This window comes from Salmo salar, chromosome ssa10, assembly GCF_905237065.1.
Source record: "Salmo salar chromosome ssa10, Ssal_v3.1, whole genome shotgun sequence".
NCBI classification, from domain to species: domain Eukaryota; kingdom Metazoa; phylum Chordata; class Actinopteri; order Salmoniformes; family Salmonidae; genus Salmo; species Salmo salar.
The window spans coordinates 25,775,578-25,791,125 of record NC_059451.1 but is presented as its reverse complement, the minus strand read 5'-3'; the positions used below and the strand labels follow the sequence as shown (position 1 = coordinate 25,791,125).

Genomic DNA, 15,548 nt, shown 5'->3' with positions numbered 1-15,548 from the left:
TTTTTGTGACATTATATGCTAGCTTGAAAAATGAGTGTCTGATTATTTCTGGCTGGGTACTCTGCTGACATAATCTAATGTTTTGCTTTCGTTGTAAAGCCTTTTTGAAATCGGACAGTGTGGTTAGATTAATGAAAGTCTTGTCTTTAAAATGCTGTAAAATAGTCATATGTTTGAAAAATGGAAGTTTTCGGATTTTAGAGGAATTTGTATTTCGCGCCACGCCCATCATTGGATATTGGAGCAGGTGTTCCGCTAGCGGAACGTCTAGATGTAAGAGGTTAAATCAAAATAACAAATAAAATTAGAATTACAGCCCTTGACGACTCCACCTTAACTTAATTGTATCCCATAAGGTAATGGTAAAATAAACTAGAGACAGGTGTCCCTCATTCAGGGGCAGCGCTCTCTCTCTGTCCTTCTCGTGGTCCGAATCACACATAGCACTATTGATAACTTATAAACTTCTAATTATTAGTGTTTACATAGCCCATTTAAATCTCACCAAATGTCTCTAGTCTTTCTAGTGAGGGTGATCAGGCCTCACCAGAAAGTCAGAACAGAGGTCAGAAGTCAGTCAGCCCTATTAAGTGAGTTTGTTTATTTCCCTGTACGTCAGACATTATTTAATGATATTTCAAACATTTTGTGTATCAGGTTTACATTGGATTTTTCATTACATTTCTTATCAAGAGAATTTACATGTGTGCAACCAAAACTCTGACAATAGAAACTTCAGAAAATGTAATTTGTGTACCCTTTAAGTTGCATCCTTTCTGACCTGTGAAAAACCCATTAAAACTAAAATAAAAAGACCTCACACAATAAATCAGAGTATTAACCACTAACAAATATTCATTAACAGGTGGGTTTTGTGTGGGTGCTGGCATGTGTGTGGTAAAAATCGTAGGATTAAAAACAAACAACTGGACACAGTTCAATGTAATGGAAACAGATTGTTTTAGATGACATTGCATTCTTACTTAAATCACTGGTGCTACCCAAACCGTAGAATTGAGTAATACATTGTCAAAAACGTGTCTTATTAATAATTCATACCTTTGTCCCAAATTTCCCCACAGCCTGTTTGAGTTCAGTGTGTTGTCCCATCCATCTGTTGTTCCATAGGAAGCTTATCACTGACCCAAACACAAGATGGCGGCCTCATTTAATATCAGTCCCAATGCTCAATCCCTGTGTTCGTCATGAGACTGTTGGGTTTTATTTCACTTATTAGATGTGATGCATTACTATTTACAGTAGATGTAGGCCTAAGTATGAACGGATTGTAATGCACTAAGAGGTTTATATTGTAGTAACATAGATTGAGCAACATATAATAGACATGACTAACTGGAGGGTTGCTGGCTAGTAGGAGTGTAGGCTGAGTAGACTCGTGACACACACACACAATGCCTGGTTGTGGGGCCGCTCAAGGACAGGTGTACGGGAGGGGCTGGTAGAATGGAAGATAGCTGTAGCATAAAAACAGGCACTGTCCTTGGGTGTCTGACTCTCAGGTACACACACGAAGATAAGCTAGAAGACAACTATGCCTGGCAACAAAGATGCGTCTAGAGGCTGGGACCAGCCTGCACGCCAACGATAGGCTGAAGTAAGTCTAAACCACACCCAAGCCTCTACTATGACAGGCCCTCAGGGAGAGGGAACTACGTCTGTCAAGAAGTATTTAAGGAAGAACTTATGATGTCATTTCAGTTCTCTGTTTTGCCCTGCGAGGTGTTACAGGGAGCCCGTATATACGAACCACCTATTTACCCTTCAAGGGTTTGCATTAATTAAAGTACAAAGAAATCAGAAGTTACTATGTGCTGACTATTTTGTTCCGATACCAGATTAAATTGACGCAACTTTAACATGGTAACCCCGACGTTCTGGTAGAGGGACGACTTCGCTGAGTATTGATCAGCCAATTGGACTTCGCTCTCGGAAAACTGTGTGTTTCACAAAGAGTCCGGACAACTAAAAACAGGTAAGCAGACACCTATTGTTATAATAACTAAAGTTCTTCATATTGGCTTTATCCAAATTAATTTTGTGAAGCACCTGTTCGATGTAAGTGAACCAAATTATGAATTATTATGAGTAGATAAGAAATATTATAGAGTCATTATTGTGACATGCAAACCCATGGTGAATGTGTTGTTATTACCTTGTAACTTTGAGTATTGGTCCACTGGCGAGATCCGTAAATATAAAGGTGCGGTTAGGTTCAGGGAAAATACAGAAATCTCTCGGCGAGGTCCGTAACTACGAGGGTACGGCTAGGTTCGAGGATATAGGGAATAATTGAATTAGTAATTGCTATCGGCGAGGTCCGTAACTACGAGGGTACGGCTAGGTTCGAAGAATTACACCGGCGAGGTCCGTAACTACGAGGGTTCGACTAGGATCGGAAAATTTTAGATAAGAATACTGGATGACCGACGAGGTTCGTGACTACGAGGGTACGACTAGGTTCGGCGGAGTAATTCTTAGGAAAGGAGGTGAGGTTGTAGGCGAGATAAAAGAGGAATAGTAAATTAGGAATGTAAAGGCAAGAGAATGATAGTATAATAGAAGTTTGAAGATAAAATTATGTCCAAATTAGGTGTAGAATAAATGATATTGCAACACAGACACATTGGGAAGTTTCCACAGGGGTAAGAGGATAATTGTGTGTGAGATGGATAAGAGGGTCAAAAGCCATATACATGTGAGACCTAATGGATCTATCAAAAATCATGAAAGAAATTATTCTGGGATCCTAGAGGAAATTACCAGTAGGACATGGACAAAGGAAAATACAGCACACACATAGAGATCAATAGCAAGTACACACAGATTGTAATTGGATCAGAGTTTTAAAAAAAAATAATAAAAAAAAACACAGAATAAAATATAATTTAAGATTCATACGAATACTGCTTCTAAAAATTCTAGAGTGGGAAAAGGAGCAGAATAACTACGATAGTAATGTAACAAACAAACACCTTAAAGGAGGTGCAGGACTAACGGGAGATGAGCGATACATGGAGTTAAATGTTATAAAATAAATATTTATTTCGGTCCAATGTGGAGAAGGAAGTATGAATTTGATGGAAGTTTGGATGTGGAAAAGTTGGGACTAATGGTAAGAATGATGCATAAGGTATGTGGGGACAAGACAGGGAAACAGCATGTCGAGGGTTAGACATAGCCAGGGTGTGGCTGTCTGGAGCCCGCAGAAGGCAAGCGTAGAAGGAGAGAGAGGCAGAGTCAACGGTCGCAGGAGAAAGGCTTAGACATTTACATTAGGGCTATATTCTGGAAATTGTATCGATAGTACGTGCCTAATTTTACGACTACAGACATTGATAAATAGGGTTATTTGCGAGGAGTATCAATCAGTTCCATAACATTATGGTTCAGTGGTAGAATTCTCGCCTGCCATGCGGGAGGCCTGAGTTCGGATCCCAGCCCATGCACCATGGGACTAAAATTTAATTATTGTTATGTTTTGACTGGAACCATACGGTTGTTAGTGGTTGTTTAAGATATAAACCGAACGTTTTGATTGCTTGTTTAGTTTAAATTGAAGAGACAGTTACCGAAATCTAATGAATTATAATGTGCGGATAGGTTTGAAGGGAGTTGTATTAAGTATTTTATAAATTTGGCGATTTACATGTTACATTTAAGGTCATAGACATTTCATAAGTGTGAAGCCGAAAGAGAGATACAGTTGTAACATTGGTTTTAATCTTGCGATAGAGGTAAGGCAAAACGCTGTTTGAAAAGAGGTAATGTTTTTCCCTACGGGTGAAAAGAGGAGAGTGGGGTGTGAGCGCTGGGCTATGTTTGGCTGGAAGGAAGCATTTTGTGATGTGATAAATTCTGGTTATTGATTCGTGGTATTGATTGTTTAGTAATACCAGTGAATTGAACATTGCATGGAAAAATATTAAGTTATTAAAGTAAATTACAGGTGGAGTTAATTTTATTTTTACAGGGACAATGCACATTAAACATAGTTGTGTATAACGGCAGGGTATTCCTAGCAAACAGAATGGGCCGGTTTGCAGACAGACTGAAGGGGTTTTAAGGTTTTAAGCAATCTTGGGTCAAATTAGTCAAACAGTACGTTAAAATATGGGGTTTCATAGATTGGAAGTAAAATATTTTATCCAAAGGTAGTGTATGTTCAATTAAAGTACACAGAACCATCGAGGAAGTTTAAAACGAATGATTAATGATTTGAGGAAGTACAGGGGAGTTATTATTAGGTTTTGTTTGTAGTCAACATTTGGGTTTTTGAATCGGTGTAGTAGGATGAAATGCTGACCAAGTGGTTGTATTTTCTGGAAAGAGGAGCATTTCAAATTCCTAGGGACAGGATATCTTAAAGGGGTATACACACATATGGAATCTTAGAAGTTATACACCCATGGAATCGTTGAAGTTTTGTTTTCTGAGTTTTAATTAAACACGTGAAATTCTTTTGATAGGGAATGTTCTGGGAACTTGAGATACAAAAATGTGGATAAAGTTCTTAGCCTTCATTTATCTAAAGTAGTAAGAAACACGGTTCTGAAAGGGTGGTATGACTTTTGACCCCTCTGGTGACTTTTCCTTTTGTGGTCTGATCAGCCGCAATGAAAAGCCATTTGAATGGTGAATTTAAGATCATTTGTGATACTGACTTTAAGGAAATTTGTAGAACTGATAATTATGATGGAGTTAAAGTTCTTAGACACAATTGATAATTTGAACCAATGAGAAGATAGAATGACGATAAGGGTACAATAATTTTTCTTTGTGGAGAAGTTCAGATGAATCATTATGATCTGATTATGGTAGGTGAATATCGTTTGATAATTAGGGTATTTTTTTATTTTTTACATGATCTAGATACGTTTATTTTCCCTTAGGAAGTCAGCTGTGGTTGAAAGCAGTGTAAGAGATTTAACACAACAAGGCTGTGGAATTGATATAATAGTATTATATTTTGTTGTGAGTAAGTTTAATAATGGTAGACTTATGTCAAGCATTAGGATATATTCTAAGCCAACAGGACAGGAATATATGACATCTGTAGGTAATCTAGAATCATTGTGGGTATCGAGATAAATTTAAGTAGCTATGGAATAAGACAGCAGACGGAGAGATCCTCTCCTGCACTGCTGAAACCTTGAGGGTTGGGGAGTAGCAGGAAGAAAGGAGGGGGGCCAGCAGGAGTAGATAGACAGAGAATTTGGTTCACTTAGCTCTAGGATATTAATTCATGGAGAGACTATCAGCTCCGTTGGCAGGCATGTATTTTAGTTTTGATTTTAAGTTTATTTTTGGTAAATTCGCTAGGAGGAGATATGATCATTTTGTTGAAAGTAATTGTTACCCTAACTAAAAGGACAATGAAAGCTTAGTTGGTTTCAGGTGTTAGACACTGAACCATTGCCCAGACACTATTCTGCACAGTAGGCCGAAATAGTAGCATTGACTAGAACCGGTGAAATAAGAAAGGAGAGAAAAGTTACTATTTACACAGACAAGCACATAGACATTTAAAACCATACAAAACAGCACAGATAAATCTTAAAGAAGATAAAACACTTGACAGAGAATTATTACAGAATAGCTAAGGATGAATGCCCCAGGGAGAATTGGACATGTGGAAAATGAAAGGGGGCAATCCTACAAGAAAAGGGCTGACATAAGGATAATTTACTAACCTTACCAAAGACACTGTCTAGATATGCAGCAAAACTGATACATGGCTTGATCCATGTTATAAATAGGGGGAGTATGGTAGAGCAGGCGATAGAACAGGTTAGGATAATTACTTAAACAAATTGTTTGTTGTAGAATATCCATTCCAACATTTGGAAATGGACTTATTGAACTATTCCAAATTGAGGGGAAGAAGGGGTGTTTAACAATAACAGATAAGTATAGCAAATGGGTAGAAGCGTTCCCAACTTACTTGGTGGACATGATTATGGTAACTAAAAAATGAGGTCATGTCACAGGATCCAACGAAAGTGGCGCCCCTCCTCGGTCGGGCGGCGCTCGGCGGTCGTCGTCGCCGGCCTATTAGCTGCCACCGATCGGTGTCGTTTAGTTTTGTCTGTCTGTTCCGCACCTGTTTTGTGTATGTCATTAGTGGGGACTTATTTAATGTGTGTTTTCAGTTGGGATTTTGTGCGGGATTGTTTATTGTTCACGTTGTGTGATCGATAGTTTGTTTTTTTGTGGAAGGATTTACCGGGCTGCGCTCCTTGCCTTAGAAAGTGTATTTTGTTTGTGCTGTACGGGCGCAGTTAACCAATTACTGGAACTTTGTATAGCACCCTGTGCTTTTCGGCGTGTGTGTGAGTAGGATCATTAAAAAACACTCACCTCCAGCACCTCTGTCTCCTGCACTTGATTCCACCTATCCTCCAGTCCAAGTCAACGTGACAGGTCAAGATATTATCCCTAGTGTTGATTTACTGGGATCTATCTCTTTAAATGATGGATGACATTTTAGCTAATCAGGTAGAGCCTATAGAATGCCAGAGTTAGGGAGAATAGAGATACCAGAACAGGTAGACATAGAAGTTGAAGAAATACTAGCAGAGCACATGAGAAGACTGTTAACCAAACCCGTATGTCCAAGATTTTGTGTCCAACAGGTGAATTACAGGAGAAGGTGATTCACTCAATCCAACCAGGAGACTGGGTGTGGATCCAGTCCCTGAGGAGAAAAAACTGGAAGCAGTCCTGTTGGGAGGGCCCATAGCAGGTTCTGTTAAACCATTGCCTTTGCCATTAGAAAAGCTGAGAGAGTAACTTGGGTCCACGTTATCCACTGCAAGAAGGTATGTACACATATCCACTGCTGATCACACACAGAGTTAGGAGAAGAACCGAGTACCAACAGGGTCCGGGGGTTACCTCCTTTACGAAGATTTCCTATCCCGACCGTTCATCACTGTGTGTGCTCCTAGAGGTGTGAGTATGGGGTGGTACCTAGCAGATCGACTAAGGGCAGGAGCGGGTTGGCGGTTTTTGGGAAGAGTAGAGACTCTGAGCTGCATCATAGTCTAATCTTTCTGAAACATTCAGATCCACCACCTTCCGGTACTAATCATAGGATACCGTTGTCATTGAGAAGAAGTAGAGGATAAACTATATAATACACTGATGAGTGACATACAGAATAAGGAACCAAAGAAGATCGAGATGTAGAATTTAAGGTAAACATTAAACAATTTCCTGGGGAAGCAGACAACTGTACAGGAATTGGGGTTGGCCAGATTGAAGTACTCAGCCAACCCACCTCGGTTCACCTAAATTCCTGATGAGCACCAGTGTTATAGATACAAGAATGGCACCGAGAACTAAGATGATTTTAATGGCTGAACGTAATCGTTAATGTGACTGACTTAGGTTTGAAAGATGAATAGAAAATGTTTAACCTCACAGAACCTATAACTGATGAAGGGTGGGCTAGTACCAGCAAAGGACGCATACGACAGAAATGACCACAAAGGGTGGTTAGGAACTTGCGCCCTGGGGTTATAGGTCCAACCAAGTCGAGTTAGTCATCAGAGGCCAGTTATAGGAGGCTAAAGTAGGCACAGGAGGAGTTTTGATCAGGATGGGAGTGGCAATAGCATCCCTGAGGATGCTATTGGCATCCTCAGGGAAGTTCCAGATGAATACAAAGCTATGAATCAAATATGTGAAGGCTTTAACACTACATTATTTTGGTAGTTGACAATAAATGAAAATGTGGATTGGATTAATGACATCTTTTATAATCAACAGAGATTCATGAATGAAACCGGGGATGCAGTAAAGAGGTTCTCTGACCAATTATCCGCCACCTCCCTCATGACCTGGTAAAATAGACTGACTCACGATATGTTACTGGCAAAAGAGGATGGTGTAGGTAGAATGATTAGGTTCATTGCTGTACGTACATTCCTGATAACACAGCTCATGTTTGGGAAATGGAAAAGTGTTGCAAGAACTGTATTATGGGCTGCTTTCACCTGTATGAGTGTGTTTGTATTGTGTGGATGTTGTCTCGTCCCATGTGTGAGAGGTTTAATCACCAGGACTCTCGAGAGATCGATGACGCAGCAGATGGTGAGATACGGACGGAGTCAAAGTTCAGATCAGTGGGACGACAAATACCTACTGCCGAGCCTGGTGGAGGATTCATTCAATTATGAGGAGCCCATGTTAGATGAGACCATCTTTAGAGTTTCCTGAATTAGTTTGATTTTGTGTGAAATTGCTGAATCCAATAAAAATAGATGTGTTATAATGTATGTGAAATATTTAGCCAATCGGGTGGATGTAATGAAAGGTTTGACTAAAAGATTTCACTCAGAAACCTTATAACCTGTTGAAATGTATTCAAAATAAGGCTATAATAATGGGTTAAAAACTATATTCCAATACTGTGTGAGTAAGACACTGTTACCAGAATGAGCAGGGCAGAGTTGATAAGACGACCTTGGGAAGGGAACAGGAGAAGAAGCCTCCCTAAGTTAGGGAGAGTAACAACGGCCTGGGAACGGCTAGTGGGCAGGAGATAGAAGACAGGAGGCAAGGTTGATAAGGAATGTATGTGTACTGTGGGAAAAATACAGCCGCCTAAAGCTGGGTTGAGTTCTTTACTGATGTGTGTGTAACAGAGATTTGTTAACTATACTCGCACTGCACTGACAGGTATGGCTGAGCAACTAGAGGCTACCACTAGAACCGCTAGACAAAATAGATAGGAGTTGGATATGATATTGGCTAATAATGGTGGGTGTATAAAACGTTTGGTGAACAATGCTGTACTTTTATCCCTAATAACACTAGCCCTGATGGTAGCATTACCAAAGCCCTACTGGGACTTGACAAGCTATCTGCTGAAATGAAGGGTGTAGCGGGGGTAGACGAGGGGAATTGGCTAACCATCATTTTTGGTAAGTACACATCTATGGTGGTTACTGGATTCCTGACCCTAGTGCTTGTGTTCTTATTATTGTTGTGTTGTGTTGCCTGTATAATCCCTTGCTTGAGAAAATATCTTACAGAAGTTGTCAGAGCAACCGGAATGATGTCTTTGATGGAAGTGACCCCAGTGGATACTGAATCAACCTCTGGGCAAAAGACGGGTCTGTCTGAGGACGATCCTTGGTTTACTGTTGAGGAAGTGGTCGAATAAAGTTTGTCTAAAATGTACTCATATGTAATGTAGTGGCAGGTGGATGTGAAGGTTTTAAGTATTGGGACAAAAAGTCTGTCCCATACATGTTAGGTGTAGCCACTGTCGCAAAAAGGTCTTCTTTTTATACGTTTTTTAAATAATATGTTCTGAATTTATCCTGTGTACTATTTGTCTTTCCTTATGTGAAGGTTTGAAGTTCCTGGGTGACTGGTAGTCAACCTAGTACAGGTTAGGTGTAGTCGGAAGGACGTGAGGGTTTTTAACTAATCATTTAATCCTTAAATTGGTAATTTACAATTGTGTTGAGTGACACCCTAGGGGGTGTCAAAAGGGGGAATCTCAAAATTTCCCTGAAATTTTAAGAACTTATGTATTCACACCTATCAGGTGTGAAAAGGGGGATTGTTGGGTTTTATTTCACTTATTAGATGTGATGCATTACCATTTACAGTAGATGTAGGCCTAAGTATGAACGGATTGTAATGCACTAAGAGGTTTATATTGTATTAACATAGATTGAGCAACATATAATAGACATGACTAACTGGAGGGTTGCTGGCTAGTAGGAGTGTAGGCTGAGTAGACTTGTGACACACACACACAATGCCTGGTTGTGGGGCCGCTCAAGGACAGGTGTACGGGAGGGGCTGGTAGAATGGAAGATAGCTGTAGCATAAAAACAGGCACTGTCCTTGGGTGTCTGACTCTCGGGTACACACACGAAGATAAGCTAGAAGACAACTATGCCTGGCAACAAAGATGCGTCTAGAGGCTGGGACCAGCCTGCACGCCAACGATAGGCTGGAGTAAGTCTAAACCACACCCAAGCCTCTACTATGACAGGCCCTCAGGGAGAGGGAACTACGTCTGTCAAGAAGTATTTAAGGAAGAACTTATGATGTCATTTCAGTTCTCTGTTTTGCCCTGCGAGGTGTTACAGGGAGCCCGTATATACGAACCAGCTATTTACCCTTCAAGGGTTTGCATTAATTAAAGTACAAAGAAATCAGAAGTTACTATGTGCTGACTATTTTGTTCCGATACCAGATTAAATTGACGCAACTTTAACAAGACCTTGTATTGAAACATTTACGTATTCAAATTACTAAGACATTGCATTATTAGAGTGCTATCTGAAAGCCAATTACCATTCACTTTGTTACTTCACACTTATTAAATGTCTATTATTTTAAGATTAATATGTAATGATTTGGAGGGATCAATATGTATTAACTGTGCTGGCACTGACTATCAGTCCCCTGTAGATGACATGGTGCTCTGTCCATAATAAGTCTCTAACGGTTGAGTAGGTGAATACAGAAAATCAGTTGGTCTATTTAACAGGGTATGGGGTGCCTTCGGTAGGTATTGATACCCCTTGACTTTTTCCACATTTTGTTACGTTACAGCCTTATTCTAAAATGTATTTTTTTTTATCCTCAACAATCTGCACACAATATCCCATAATGAAAAAGCAAAAACTCTTTTTCAGATTTTTTTGCAAATGTATTACATTTTTTAAAACAGAAATACCTTATTTACGTAAGTATTCAGACCCTTTGCTATGAGACTCAAAATTGAGCTCAGGTGCATCCTTGAGATGTTTATACAACTTGATTGGAGTCCACCTGTGGTAAATTCAATTGATGGACATGGTTTGGAAAGGCACACACCTGTCTATATAAGGTCCCACAGTTGACAGTGCATGTCAGAGTGAAACCCAAGCCATGAGGTCAAAGGAATTGTCTGTTCAGCTCTGAGACAGGATTGTGTCGAGGCACAGATCTGGGGAAGGGTACCAAAACATGTCTGCAACATTGAAGGTCCCCAAGAACACAGTGGCCTCATCATTCTTAAATCGAAGAAGTTTGGAACCAGCAAGACTCTTCCTAGAGCTGGCTACCCGGCCAAACTGAGCAATCGGGGCAGAAGGGCCTTGGTCAGGGAGGTAACCAAGAACCCGATGGTCACTCTGACAGAGCTCCAGAGTTCGTCTGTGGAGATGGGAGAACCTTCCAGAAGGGCAACCATCTCTGCAGCACTCCACCAGTCAGGCCTTTATGGTAGACGGAAGCCCCTCTTCAGTAAAAGGCACATGACAGCCCGCTTGGAGTTTGCCAAAAGGAACCTAAATACTCTTAAACCATGAGAAACAACATTCTCTGGTCTGATGAAAGCAAGATTGAACTTTCGCCTGAATGTGGCACTTCTGGAGGAAACCTGGAACCATCCCTATGGTGAAGCGTGGTGGTGGCAGAATAATACTGTGGGGATGTTTTTCAGCGGCAGGGACTGGGAGACAGTTCAGGATCGAGCCAATGATGAACGGAGCAAAGTACAGAGAGCTCCTTGATGAAAACCTGCTCAAGAGTGCTCAGGACCTCAGACTTGGGCAAAGATTCACCTTCCAACAGGACAACGACCATAAGCACACAGCCAAGACAATGCAGGAGTGGCTTTGGGACAAGTCTCTGAATGTCCTTGAGTGGCCCAGCCAGAGCCCGGACTTAAACCTGATCGAACATCTCTGGAGAGACCTGAAAATAGCTGTGCAGCAACACTCCCATCCATCCTGTCAGAGCTTGAGAGGATCTGCAGAAAATAATTGGAGAAACTCTCCAAATACAGGTGTGTCAAGCTTGTAGCGTCATACCCAAGAATACTCGAGGCTGTAATAGCTGCCAAAGGTGGTTCAACAAAGTACTGAGTAAAGGGTCTGAATACTTATTTAAATGTTATTTCATTTTTTATTTTTTATAAATTATCCCAAAAATCTAAAATCCTGTTTTTGCTTTGTCGTTATGGGGTATTGTGTGTAGATTGAGAAAAAAAAGAATAAAGCTGTAACCTAACAAAATGTGGAAAAAATCAAGGGGTTTCAAAAATCAATACTTTCCGAAGGCACTGTATTTCAAAATATATTACCATGGTGGAGGAAAGTGTTTGTAGTTTTTTTGTTAAGGGGTTAGTCAAGTCCCATACAATGCTTTCATCTTTATGAAATGATCCATAAAGGGACCACTCAACATTTCTTAAATCAGTTTTTACACCACTTACGTACTTCTACATGTGAGTGTGCATGTTGTATATTAATTTTAAAAAACATGTTACTTCATCATATCTCTAGTAACCATTATACTCAATATTATGTTACTTTATCTCTAGTAACCCATTATACATTTGTGTTACATCACACATTCCTCCTCTACACCAGTGTTCTACTCATACAGGGGTTTAAATATTCACTCTAGTGTTCTATTTAATAGCATATTTGGGAATAGTACTTTCTCCTTTCATTTCTCCATACAGAATCCCTATATAATATTGTAAATCTTTAGTTATTCACGTCTACTCCATTTGTATGTTTAGTTTTATTGGTTTTACTATTACTTTTTATTTTATACAAATCCATTTAAATTGACTTACTGAAATCAATTGCTGTGTCCCTCAATTGTTCGCGGATGATGTCTCCTCCTGGGCAGCTCACAGTAAGGGTCTGGGCGGGTCGTGTCTCTTTTGGTCAGACAGGAATTTCCCTCACGCTTCATAAATAGCCTAGTTAAATAAAGGTTAAATAAAAAGCGGAACCAGTTTTCCTCGTAGACCCCCACTTGAAAGCTCCACATGCAGAATCAATCATCCTGTACGTTGATGCCAAATTGTTGTGGAAATTCTACACAGCGACACTCAAAGTCAACCTTAAATTAATCATTTTTTATTATCAACACGCTGGAGAGGATCCAACCAACTCAATGCACAAAGTACACATGTCGACCAGGAGCTCCACCGGGGCTCCACCGGGGCTCCTTAGTTCTCAAGTTATATTTGCATGATTTAGCTTATTCATCATTCATAATTAATTAATCATTAACGTTTGCTTCATTCATGTGACCGGCCAATACTGGGTCATGCATGTGACAGACCAATACCTCACAAGGCTTCTTCTCTCTAAGCTGAGACCTTGAAACTGAGATATCCCTTTCTCAAAACAAGGTTCTGGGCGTACTGCCAAATTGCAGATACTGATAGTGAGGATTTGTTCAATCAGTCACTTGCATGAACACAGAAATTGGTTATTAGAAAAGCACGCATAAATTGGTTATTAGAAAAGCATAATGTTAGCTAGCTTACTTTAGGTAATGTTAGTCAAATATAGAACAAACAAACATGTTTACTCTGCTGAAGGTACCAGTCGAGCAGTGACTTCCAAGGCATAGGCAAAATTGATTGACAGTGTGTATCCAGAAGCTAGCTAGCGATATGATTTATCTGATGGCTTTCAGAATTCAATACAGGACTGTAAAGTTAGCTAGATAACTTACCTTGTCCAGCTAGGCAAGCATGCTAGCTAACATTACTTCTAATCAAGAATCTTCCATTTTGTTGTGATGGAAAAAAACGATGGTATCGTATCACTTCTCAGCTGTTGTCGAAATGGATTCCCCATCAGTTCAGCCTGAAAATCCCTCCGATAAAGAGCTGATTGACGCTCTGCTAGACACTAATAAAATACCCATAATATCTGGCCCTGTGCCCTCTCTGAATCGTGACATTGAACGCTTTAACAGGATTCTTTCTCTTCACAACTGGCTGTGTGATTATTGCAGCTCAATGGATTTAACTTTTGTTGACGATTTTGATACCTTTTGGAAACAAAACACGTTTTTTAAATAAGGAGGATGGGATCCACCCAAATCATTTGGGTTCCTGGATCCTTTCACAAGCTGCATTGAGACAATGACTTATAAATGAACCAATCCCAGCTCAGTTTATCTCTACCATTGTGTTTCTGAGTTGTCATAATGCTTTAGCAAATGTACATTATACCAGGAGCGTTGGTAGACACAATGTAAGTAAGATAATTGTATGTCCCTCTAACTACCCTGAATGTCTCTGCTGATGCTACAGTTATTGTATGCAGCAATCATGTGCCTGTGAACCAGATTTATGCCTTTAGCACTGAGGCAGTGTGCCCTAGTAGGAAGTCCACTGTCTGCAGATCATCCTGGACTAACATTCATAACATGAGAATATCTACTTCTGCTAAGCTTCCCAGTAAAGCAGTAAAAACAAGCAAGCATCCCAGAAAAGTGCTCAAAATAGCCAACGTTAACACGTGTAGCTTAAGAGACAAGGTTCATGAAATTAATAACTTGCTAGTAACAGATTACAGTCTGTCACGTTTCCTTAAGGGCAGGGAAAGGGGCAGAGTCAAAAGCAGGAGACTGAGGTCCAGTAGTGTCGAAGTTTTATTGTCACCGTAACAAAGGTGGTCAAAAAGGCACAGGGTGCGCACAACACCCAAAAAGGGAGAATAGGTTTCCAAGAATGATAACGCACGGGGCGCAGCCCGGCAATACAATAATAAATAGTACCACGCTGAAAATCAAAAGCAGCGTTAACTACTAACTGCCCGTCGTCATACAAACAATCCTGCACGAATACAGAACACAAAGGAACAAACTAAATGCCCACCCCCACTAATGACAGACAAGGAACAGGTGCGGACCTAGACAGACAAAAACCAAAGAACACAGAAACATAGATCGGTGGCAGCTAGTAGACCAGCGACGACGAGCGCCGCCCGACCGAGGAGGGGCGCCACCTTCTGTGGATACTGTGACACAGTCATATTCTGACTATATCTGAAACTCACTTAGATAATACCTTTGATACAGTGGTAGCAATACAAGTTTATAACATTTACAGACAATACAGAAATGCCAATGGTGGAGGTGTTGCTGTTTATATTCGGAACCATATTCCTGTAAAGCTTAGAGAGGATCTCATGTTAAATACTATTGAAATAATATGGCTACAGGTTAATCTGCCTCACCTAATGCCCATTTTGGTGGGAAGCTGCTATAGACCACCAAGTGCTAACAGTATCTGGATAATGTGTGAAATGCTTGATAATGTATGTGATATCAACAGAGAGGTATATTTTCTGGGTGATTTAAATATTGACTGGGTTTCATCAAGCTGCCCACTCAAGAAAAAGCTTCAAACTGTAACCAACCAGTGCCTGTAACCTGGTTCAGGTTATCATTCAACCTACCAGGGAAGTTACAAAAAGCACAGGAATGAAATCATCAACATGTATTGATCACATCTTTACTGATGAGGCAGAAATTAGCTTGAAAGCAGTATCTAGATCCATCGAATGTAGTGATCACAATATAGTAGCCCTATCTAGGAAAACCAAAGTACCAAAGGATGGGCCTAATATAGTGTATAAGAGGTAATACAATACGTGTTGTATTAATTCCTATGTTGTTGATGTAAAGAATATTTGTTGGTCCATGGTGTGGAATGAGGAGCAAATAGACATTGCACTTGTCACATTTATGAAATT

The 15,548-nt window shown here is 40.1% G+C and overlaps 1 long non-coding RNA gene across 1 annotated transcript; it reads left to right on the top strand.

Annotated features, from left to right (window-relative positions):
• Positions 1-1,694: 1,694 nt before the first annotated feature.
• Positions 1,695-10,205, top strand: LOC123724393 (uncharacterized). Its single transcript, XR_006756924.1, has 2 exons — positions 1,695-1,993; positions 6,638-10,205. It is a non-coding gene; the product is annotated as an uncharacterized lncRNA (long non-coding RNA).
• The last annotated feature ends 5,343 nt before the right edge of the window (positions 10,206-15,548 follow it).